The following is a 9,482-nucleotide window of genomic DNA, read 5'->3' on the forward strand; positions in this document are numbered from 1 at the left end:
TTCCTTTGTAAAGCGAAGTTACTAATATAAAGAATTTAAAAGCTGTATCCTTATAAACCTCTTTCAGATTTGCCCTTTTCAAAAGTGTCTTTTGTTTTTTCCAAGAACAATATCGTCATCATATCCTTAGGACACTTTCTGGCCCTAACCTGAGTCTTCTAAAATTGAGCCCTATCTTTCCTTCTCTGTATACAATCTGATCTAGCATTAGCATTGTGTGCATGGTGGTTTATATGGCACTATTGGACAGCCAGAGAAAACTTCCAAAGTGGGGTGAAGAGAGGAGGATCATTCTCGCCCTTCGAGCTGAAGTCAGCTAGCAAGCCTGAATGCTGGATGATCTGAATAATGTATTTTGGAGGAAGGGTTTATTTATTTACTTTTCAAATTTAGTCACAGCCCATCTCACTCACAGAGTGAGTGGGTGGTTTACAATAAAAACAAAAATAAATACTACTTAAAAATACAATAAAACCACTCTTAAATAAATAATATAGTCCAAGGCGTAGATGTTAAAAAGTTCTTAATTTCTGGGGGCATCTTCAAGGTGCTAAACACCCCCAGGATTGGTTACCCCAACTCACACCCCACGTGAGATGGCAGAGCCAGGTCTTCACCCCTTTCTGGAAGGCTGGGAGAGTGGGGGCCTGCCTCACCTCTGGGGGAAGAGTGTTCCACAGGGTGGGGGCAACGGAATACTGGATACAGAATACCCTGCCACCTTGCAGAATCCTGCTACTTGCGAATACTGATCATCGTTTTATATGGGTTTATATTTTATACATTTTATATGGGATTATATTTTATATGGGTCTCCTCAGGTTCAGCGATTCGAGGGTCCATGATCATCCCCTGTCTGAATTCAGAGGAGGCCAACAATACTGAGCAAAGAACTTCCCAAACCATTCAGCCCTACTATCTTGTCAATTTGGCTCAGTTATTGCCTCCACTGCTCGACAGGGGTCCAGCCTCGTATCCAGATTTTTGTTACTGTACAGTATAAATGTTCTTTGCAGGACACGGATTAGAAAGCATGAATGAAGTTGAGAAATGGCTATCTGTTCCAAAGGATCATTGCTATCATAATCATGCTGACCATTAAACCAGATTTTTTTTTTTGAAAGACAAGCCCATTTATATTTTAGCCTGAAATATTCTCTTCCTTTTCCTTTCCATACATAATGGCACCTTGCTCACTGGGAAATGGCTCACAACTGATAGCTGGTTTTGCTATAAGAAATGCCAGGCACTTCTTATTCGTAATATCCCTCTGAAACACACTAATGAATGTGCTTATAATTAGGTACAGTAATGAAGATAACCATTATATTCTCCCAAACCATCCTTATGAACTCTACATCTGGGAGATCCACACCAGAAAGCTAGCTGAGCAGGATGTCCCAGATAATTATGAAAATGTTTTGAATGTCTAGATTTCCCAAGCAAACAGAGCCTGGTGCACCAAGGGAGGCCTGCTCTTTAAGTGTAATTTCTGGATGCAAACAGACCTTTCAAATGCTCTCATTTCCGGTTTCCACTCAGCTGTGCTCTCAGCACCGGAAACGCCTATTAAAGTAACAGAACCTAATTTACTTTTATTGGCAGCATAGCTTTGGATGCACATTCATTAATCACAGACCTTTTGAGAAAGCACACCTGCTCCATGTTTTTTTTTTTTAATCTGAAGGGATATTAACAGGGTCTGAAATTGAGATATGATTGCACAAATTAAAAAGGGCAGATGTCTGGATTCTACCTTCCTTTCCTCTTGGTTACAATTTTAAGAATAACGTTTGACATTTTTTCATTCATCTAGAAGCTTGCTGGGCAAGCAAAGGGATGCCAGTGACTTGTCTCCAGAGCCATCATAAGAAAATGTTTTTGAGATTAGGTAGTTCTCTGAATTTAGGATGTCCCTATACTACAAAGTTAGATGTCAACTATCAAGGTCAACAGCCCAGCAGGTAGAAAAGACCAAATGCCAATGGCAGTTTGGTAAAATACAACAGCATTTGAATGCAGGATTTGAAAGCTAATCTTTATTTAAAAGGTTTGTATGGCTGCCCACCTTAAACAGCTCTGGGTGGCGCACATAGCTCTTCCCATTTCTAAGTTACTACACCACACTAGCCTTCATATCCCAGTTTTTCCCCATCAGTAGATACTCTGGGAAATCTTGGAGAGGCTACACCCCAACAAAGTTTGCAACTAAACACAAACTAACACTAGCAATTTTTGGAGAAATTCCTGATTTAATATACTAACTATATAGCATAGTGATAAAACATCAGCGTTCTCCAAAGTGGTCAATATCAACCTCCAAGGGTCAATGGGACTATCCATTATTGTTATTATTCATAGTACTATTAAAGTAGTATTTATCAAATTATTTTCACATAATAAATGTTCAGGGGTTGATGAATGATCTGAAACTTCATTAAGGGGTCAATGAGCTGAAGAGTCTGAGGATCCCTTCCTATATCAACAGATGCACCCACCAAAGTTTGCTGGCAGATGAGTTTTATCATCTGAATGTTACTGAAGGAGCATTCAAAACTCCAGATCTCTCTCTACACATCTTTGTGTCAATCGTGCAGGTTAGGACCAGCATTGCTGGGTATCCGATATTAGGTCTCTTCCAAGACTCCCAAGCTTATCCTGCTCCTTGCTCTTGTTGCTGCTTTGTCAAACCTCCAAGGATGCAAGCAGCAACAAGAACATGGGGAAGGAGCCAGGCCTGGCTTGAGACATTTGTTACCTGAGGCAAAGGGCAAGATGGCAGCCTTTTCCATTCAATGTATAAACACTGGCAGCTTTTTCCAGTGTTGGCAGTGGGGCAGCATCCTTCACCACACCTTAAAGTAGTAGGTTACCTTAGAAGACAGAGTGCAGGGAGAGCTGCAGGCATATAGTTAACTCCTCACTGCCCTTCCAGGAAGCTCTGTTACTCTGCCCCCTGGGTAGGGCCACTCCTGGAAAGAGCAACTGCCCTAATTTATCTGCAACTCCTTCTGGGCAATGATGCAAATTGGATCAATAAACCTACTCTGCAAGGGGATCCACTGACAGCATCTTACTTGAGAATACACCCTCCCCTCCTTGCCCAGACTGAAACCAGGCAGAACAAACACATCCAAGATGACAGAACATTATTCATTTCAAACAGCCTCACTGCAAACAGCAAGAAACTATCCCTCCCAGGATCCTAAATTAGTAAGTCTGTGGGTAACACCCTTTCTTCCTGGAACAACATACTGCACACACTTTAACTTCTCCTGCATCTATTAAGAACTGTGCTCAGACAGTTGATTGGAAAAATCCCAGGAAAAAAAATGAAGTATGAAGTGGGCTCTACAATGGTTGGACTACAGACTAGAATGAGACAGACAGTTCCAAACACTTCTAGAAGTCATTACATAGGGAAAGGCCACATGACTTATTCTAGCACAGTACTATCTGTGCTGGCTTGTAGCTCTATTTCAGTGTTTCTCAACCGTGGCGACTTTAGGGTGTGTGGACTTCAACTCCCAGAATGCCCCAGCCAGCAAAGCTGCCTGGGGCATTCTGGGAGTTGAAGTCCACACACCCTAAAGTCGCCACGGTTGAGAAACATTGCTCTACTCTGCTGGAGCAACCTTTCCCAGTTTGAAGCTGAAACTTTCTGAAAGGCAAAATAAGGGTTATACCACTGAGCTACCTCAGCAAGAAGTTTTCCCTTTTTTTATGCCCCCCTGCTTATAGAAAGGTAAAAGTCTTGCTTTTTGTTGTTCAGTCCAACAAGGTCAGGAAGAAAAAGCACCCATCCAAATTGGTAGGAGCCCACGCAGAGGAAAAAGAAAATCCACGGAGAACGCATACGGTGTAAGGAACATCAATACGAGCGTGACATAAGCATTAGACTCCAGAGCACTTGAAAGCTACTGCAGGGCGAAACACAGGCACACACTTCGCAGGACATGACTGATGTCGGTGCTAAAGGTCAGGCTGCCAGGTCCATTAGGAAAGGTCAAAAAACAACCAACCCGCAGCTCATTTGCCCGAAGTTTTAGGCACGGGGAGAGCTGAGCTTGAATGGGAGATCGCAGAAAAGGAAAATACTTCAGATTCTTTTTTTGAGGGGGGGAGAGACAGAAGATAGAGAGAGAGAGGTTTCTTCCCAATGACAAGAGCGGAGCGGCGAGGTCCCTGGGTGGGGAGGGTTCTCACGCTTTCAGAGAAAGAGGACGCCAAGAAAGAAAGACAACTGGGAGGAACGATACTCCTGCGGCGCCCCAACCTTCCTTCCCTTTCGCGCACCCCCCGCTTTATTCCCAACCCCGCAGGAGCCGCCGAGCCGCCACGCAGCCTCCCCCTCGCAGCGCCCGCTCTGAGCCGCCACCAGCTGGACTCCACCGCCCATCCTCCTTGGCTGGACCACCCGACGGCACGCGAGTCCGGCCGACCTGGAGGGCGGCAGCCTGGGGGAGGCAGCCCGGCCGCCTCCCCGCCTTTCTATGGCAAAAGTCTGCCCTCGCTGCCTTCCATTTCCTCGCTCTACTTTGCAACTTTCCGGAACTGCAACCGACGAAAAAAGCAGGCAGACCAACCTCGCCCCCCATTTCTGGCTCATCTGAAGCCCCCCGACTGTCTCGCCCGCGGGCCCCGTCCAGACTCACCCACACCCGGAGAAGTCCCAGCCTCGCAGAGTTGTAAAAACTACAGGCGCTGTTTCCGCCCGGCCACTACGCCTGCGCGTCCTCCCTAGAGTACACGATAGCTCGGAGGTGCCGATTGGCTTCATGGGAGCTGTAGTCCGCCATTGATTTTCGGCTGTAGTCCGTCCAACCCAGGCGGCTGCAGTAGCGCCGGAGGGAAAGAGACGGGTTCTCCCCATCGCAGCTTATTTTAGTTAGCGCCCGTTAGCTGCGGGGAGGCGCTTTGCTTCCCATTATCCGTAGCCGGGGTGACCAGGGATGATGGGAGCTGTAGCCCCAACTTATCTGGAGGCCTCCCGGTTGGGAAAGGCAGTTGCACAACAACACTGAATCCGGTATATTCCTGGGACAGCCTTCTGCGGCAAATGGAAGCCAGATTCACACCATGGAAATATCGGTTACATTTTCCCCTTAAGCAATGAGTTGTAACTGCTAGTGCCAAGCTGACTTCACCCCACTCTTCATGCCCCAGGCAGGCTTCCTCAGCAACAAGATTTAGTGGTTGCATTTACCCAACAGATAAACTTGATTACTTTTCATCTTATTTCTTTTTGTGTGCATGTTATGCAAACTTGCCTCACAGCTCAGAGTTTATGGTCCCATGTAATGTGCAAACTCCAAAAATGGGTTCAATAACCAGGCAACCCTCGTGGACTGTAGTGGTGATGGGGCTTGCACATCCCACCAATGCGATTCTGTTCAGAATGCCCACTCCCAGAAGGGTCACTGATGAGGAATTAGACCAGGGTTTCTCAACCAGGGTTCTGTAGCATATTCGGGTTCCACGAGAGGTCACTAGGGGTTCCCTGGGAGATCACGATTTAAAAAATTACTTCAAATTCGGGCAACTTCACATTAAAGAAGTTTAATTCTTTATGCTTAGTTTAAGAGCACTGTTAATGCATACTGTATATACAGGCCTACCCATGAAAGGAATATAGTAATTTTGTAACTTCTGGCCTATATTGGGCCTGAATGTGCAGGAGTTCCCCAAGACCTGAAAAATATTTCAAGGTTTCCTCCAGGGTTGAAAGGCTGAATTAGGCTAAATACAGTCAGTTGGAGAAGGAAATGGCAACCCTTGCTATCATCTGCCAAGAAAAGCAAATGGACACTCACAACCAGGACAACATCAATCTGTCCTTTGGATACCTTCCAACCTGGGGGACTCATCTTCCGGGAAGTGCCATCCTGAGGAAGAGCAGAGAGCAAGTACAAGTAGTCCTGGTGTTTATGATGTGGCTGGATTAAAGCCTAAAGGATACCCAGCTGCTGATGTGCTCAGAGGCAAGAAGTAAGTTTGATGCTGCAAAGATATGTATAGAGTTGCTATATGGAACGTCAGAATACATCTTAACCACTAGCTGCTCAGGTGTATGCAAATTACAACACATTTCCATCCAAGGCTATTTGGGTGTTGGTCCCATTTTGTTCAACAGAACTGATTTCTAGTATAGATGATGGATTGCAATTTAAGCTTACTATTCTACATGCATTTATTTATCTGTAAATAAATCTCATTGGCTTGGTCCATATGTTGACTATGCCATCAACCATTGTTTACAATACACAGTGGCTCAATTGACACAGCACATTAAGCCAAAGCCAAATAAACCATATTTTGCATAGCATAAAGGATAAATGAACCAACAACTGACTTTATCCATCATACTAAACCATCGTTTGATTTAATCATAGTTTATTATAGTTGATAAACCACAGTGGATAGGTCCACATACTGCTAGTCTATATCTAAAGAAATGATGGCATGATGCATGAATCAAATCACTGAATTACATGGAACTTTTCTGAATAGATATGAGTAGTTTGCTATTGCCAGATTGTGACCAAAACGTGCTTGCTCAGAAGAAAACTTCATTGAGTTCAACTAGGTTTCTTCCTACACTGGTTGAAAAAAAGGCTATAGCACTATTTTAAAGCCAACTGAGTTCAGTGAGATGTATCTCCTGGCAAGCAGGTCAAACACATTTTCTGTACAACAGCTTACCTTCATAGGTTTTTCTGACTTGATTTTATGCTATTTTTCTGCCAAACATGGTGGATTTTTTTTTTAAAGCTACACTAACTGGACATTCTGAGCAACAATTCTGTCTGGGCTGAAAGTTGGGCAAATGCAATTAATGCCCAGCTTCTTCTGACCGATGGGGAATTCCTGCAGCTCTGAATAAGAGGCAACCCTCAAGGAAATGGACACACGGCTGGAGTCAAGGTTAAGGTCCTGTTTCTTTTGGTCTGCAATGGGAAAGTCCAGTGTGGAAGACAAAGCTCTCTGAGAACTCTTTGTTTGGTCATGCATGAAGCATCTCTGCGATTTTTCTGCCACTGAGCAGCCTGGATGGTATAATGGTTGTGTGAGTTTCACTGGAGAATGAGACTGAGCAGGGTGAGGGCCTCTGGCTCGAGTGAAGGGGGACTTTTGTGCGCTCAGAGGATGGCTGCCATTGTGTAGAAGTCCATTAGAATTCAGTACGGCTTCTTAGCAGACCAGTGTTTTCCCAATATTTTTGGTCGAGGCTCCAACAGAGCTGAAAATAAGCAGGTCCTTCCCCAGAGGGGAAAACTCAGCTTCTGGAAGAGTGGAAGGCAGCAATTCAAAGGGTTCAGCAAGCCTTGGAAAAATGCAGTCTTTTTAAAGCACACGTGAGCTCATCTCTGTTCTAATGAGAAATGGGATCTGTTTGGGACACTCAGAAAGGCCATAGTAGATGTTTTTATGAGAAATCTGCTGATGTGTACATGCTATGTACTGTAGCACATGGGATCTGTAACAAAATGGTGCAGGTGGTGAAATGTTGCAGTGTATGAAATGCTTCTGCTCAGGATTCTAGATGTGTGTGGCATAAAGAAGAATTTGTTCCACAAGACAGAATGGTGGCTTCAAATCAGGATTAGACCAATGCATGGAGCATATCCTAACTGGAGTTGCACAGTAAAGTAGACAGTAACTATTATTTGGTCATTGATCACAAATCGGTGCTCGGTCCTGGAAATTCCCACAACAGACAATAAAGACATGTGTCTTCCTCCTGCTTGATTTACATAACTACCTGCAGCTAAAACTGATTTTAGAAAGGAGTTTCTTTTACTGTTGCCTGTAAAATTCCATCTTAAAATGATTTCTGTTCGGGAAGGAGATAGAAATAAATCAATTGTTCCAACAGGCACAGGCACATTTATTACATATAATTTTTGAGAAATGAGCCTGTCATCTTTCGACAAGCTATCACAGAAACAGTGTGGGAATTCAAACCTTGCACTAAGGCATGGATTCGTTAATCCATGAAAGTAGCTTCTTTATTTACATAGGCAGAGAAACATTGTGAGCTGTGCACAGGAACCAGGAGCACTGACTGAGCGTATTTCAAGGTTCGAGGAGGGCCAGTGGAGACCGATTAAACCTAGCCTTTGATGACTGTGTGGTTTCACAGAGGGGGACAGAAATAAGATGAGCATCTTACCATTTATCTTAGAGAACATGTTGCAATATGCATCTTATAATTAGGTTATTTATAATGTCCTGTTCTAAAGAGGCACCCTGTTTAATTAAATAAATGCATGGCTCATTATACATCAATAATAGTGGAAGATCTTGTTTGATGTTTACCGGACTGGTTTTATGTATGGTTATAGTTCTGGAAACAGAAAGCTGCCAAGAGCTGGGCTTATCTTTGATCTGGTAAGTCTAAATGCCTTTGACTGTTGCTGTCCTACTATACTGGAAAACATTGTCATATGCATTTAAGAGATTGCTTCAAGGAACAGACAGGGAGATATGCCATTCAGGAAGGAAGAGGTGACAGTTGGCTTCCTTCTGTGAATTAGTAGTAATAGAGTTAGTTAATGATAGATTCTGAGTTTAACAATCTGCTGTAATAGTCTCCCTTTAATCAAAGTAACCCATGCTAACTGGGGCTTATGAGAACTGGAATTCATCAATATCTGGAGGGCCATTTGTTGCCCACTCCTGTTTGATAATGATAATACATTAATTTAAAAAAAAAGTATAAAATCTCCTTTGAGGTGAGCTTAACTCCTGGTGACTGGAGACACATTCTTGTTTTGTAGTAGTTCGCAGCTGCCTTTGGGGGGAGGTGTTGTTTTCAACTTTTCAGGCTGACAGGTCTGGTATTTCCCAAGTACTATCCAGTTCCAACTCAAATCAGCTTTTAGAGAACTGTCAAGGTCAGCTAAATATTGCTTCTTCACTTCACATGTTGAAAAGCTAACTCCGCTGTGTTTACAAACTCTCTTGTTTGTTCTGCTCAGTGGCTAAATCTGCCTGACAACCCTGTCCTGAACATATTTCTGCCACGCCTACATGTGTGATTGATGAGTCTTCCACAATCTGTAGAATTCTGTTGATTATGGGATTATAAAAGCTTTGGGAGATAGAACTGTTTTTGAGCCCCAGTTAATCTTTAATCCCACAGAGACCAATTCACTACTCACGTTATTGTCACCTTCTTTCTCCTGGAGGTATGAAAGACTCAGCCCATCTACAAGATCTGAATCCCTAGCCCAATGAAACATCTGGTGAACATTCTATTTTATGCACTAGCCCTGGGGAAATCTAGGGGCTAATAACAAAATTTGTTTGTCATAATATAACTGCAGTTTTGGAATGCAATCTTCAGCCTACATTGCTGTTGTAATGGATTTAATTTTAATCATGTTTCTCCATCTCCCTTTGGGTTCAGACCCAGAATCTATCTTCCGTGCCAGCTGAGAATGGGAATAGGTATCTGAAGATCTGTGAAATGCCTATTT

At 43.5% G+C, this 9,482-nt stretch overlaps 1 protein-coding gene across 5 annotated transcripts in view; it reads right to left on the bottom strand.

Annotated features, from left to right (window-relative positions):
- The window catches only part of LOC134504811 (tropomodulin-3-like), a 117,235-nt gene that overhangs the window by 71,460 nt on the left and 36,293 nt on the right, over positions 1-9,482 (bottom strand). The window contains exon 1 of one of the 5 annotated variants that reach the window (XM_063314200.1): positions 4,650-4,731. The exons of 2 other annotated variants lie outside the window; for them this stretch is intronic. The gene's annotated coding sequence lies outside the window, so the exon portion shown is untranslated. Of the gene's footprint in view, positions 1-4,649; positions 4,732-9,482 lie in introns of those variants that run through there. 2 more of the 5 variants (XM_063314201.1, XM_063314202.1) reach the window with 2 other exon arrangements.

This window comes from Candoia aspera, chromosome 13 (assembly GCF_035149785.1).
Source record: "Candoia aspera isolate rCanAsp1 chromosome 13, rCanAsp1.hap2, whole genome shotgun sequence".
Lineage (NCBI taxonomy): Eukaryota > Metazoa > Chordata > Lepidosauria > Squamata > Boidae > Candoia > Candoia aspera.